This window comes from Penaeus monodon, chromosome 21 (genome assembly GCF_015228065.2).
Source record: "Penaeus monodon isolate SGIC_2016 chromosome 21, NSTDA_Pmon_1, whole genome shotgun sequence".
Classification (NCBI taxonomy): Eukaryota; Metazoa; Arthropoda; class Malacostraca; order Decapoda; family Penaeidae; genus Penaeus; species Penaeus monodon.
Genome location: NC_051406.1, coordinates 40,540,508 through 40,541,326, shown reverse-complemented (window position 1 = coordinate 40,541,326; position 819 = coordinate 40,540,508).

Below are 819 nucleotides of genomic sequence, written 5' to 3'. Positions count from 1 at the left end.
AAGAAGAGATGCCACATCACTGGAATGTTTCGTTTCTTAGTCATTTGATATGCTGTTGTGTCTTTATTGATCAGTATAGGTTTGGACACAGATTGAATGATTTAATCATTTGTATAAAATGTGATAATACCTGGACTTTGCAACTTATGAAAACTTCTCTTCAATACCTCCTCTTCATAAAATCTGTGAGATAAAAGGAGAAGAGTATGAATCAAACATTTTTCCAAGAAAAGGTAGTTTGAAAAAATACATTACTGTAATACTGTCCAGTAAATGCTGCTTTTCAATACCAAAATACCGTGTCTGATTTTTACACCCCTTCACTGTGCTGACGCTTTGGCAATTCTTGTGCTTTCCCACAAAGAATAACATGAGTAGATAACATGTAATGATAATGTAGCTGGATGATGAAGAATCATGTAAAGGATAACTCATCGCTGTTTCTGCATTTGACAGGTCGGAATAGTATGCATGATAGATGTGGAATGAGTTCTTTTTTTACTATTGAAGGCAAATAAGTGGTCATAACTGATACTAAAGTTTTGAAAAATACAAAAGCAAGAAGGAATATCGGTAATTACACACTACTTTTGCCTGTTCATATATTTGCTTGAAGGTTTATCAAATACATCATAATATAAAAGAACTTATGAGAGAATGCCAGTTTATAAATAATTAGAAAAGCATATATAGTTTTGTAATAACCAGAAATAACCAATGTAATTAATATAGTTTATAAAAGGCATTATAATTTACTGGCATTTAACAATACATTTGCATTAAATATTGAGTAGAGATATGTTCTTACATATACACACA